Below are 495 nucleotides of genomic sequence, written 5' to 3' on the forward strand. Positions count from 1 at the left end.
TCCATATGTTTTCCACTCGCCATATATCGAAAAGCTTCTTCGATATTTGTTTTAGGAAAAATTTTCACTTGTAACGGTTTGATATTTCCATTTTTAAGACCATCGGCAACCATTTCAGATAATAAGCATTTATACTTGTGTTTATCGTCAGTAATTATTTTATCTAATAAAATTCCATGAAAGCTAATACCTTTCTGAAATGCGGACATATCTAGAAGATTGTTAGAAATAAGATCAAATTTGCCGATCTCTAAAAAGTAACCGTTTTGTGCCAAACAACGAATAGACGTGATTAACTTCTCTTCTGCCAATGAATTCAATACGATGTCGACGCCGCGACCATTCGTTTGCCGCATTATCATTTGTTCAAAACTCGTATCTCGAGAATTTCCGATATGTTTGTCCAAAATAGTTGGAAACATTTTCTTAATAAAGTCCCGCTTATCACTCGTGCCCACAGTTGTGAACACCTCGCATCCTTCTTTAAGAGCGAGA

The 495-nt window shown here is 35.6% G+C and overlaps 1 pseudogene; it reads right to left on the reverse strand.

The window, feature by feature from the left end:
• Positions 1-4: 4 nt before the first annotated feature.
• On the reverse strand, positions 5-491 carry LOC105461236 (annotated as a pseudogene).
• Between the last annotated feature and the right edge of the window lie 4 nt (positions 492-495).

The sequence above is a fragment of the Wasmannia auropunctata genome, unplaced genomic scaffold (genome assembly GCF_000956235.1).
Source record: "Wasmannia auropunctata unplaced genomic scaffold, wasmannia.A_1.0 LD304511.1, whole genome shotgun sequence".
NCBI classification, from domain to species: Eukaryota; Metazoa; Arthropoda; class Insecta; order Hymenoptera; family Formicidae; genus Wasmannia; species Wasmannia auropunctata.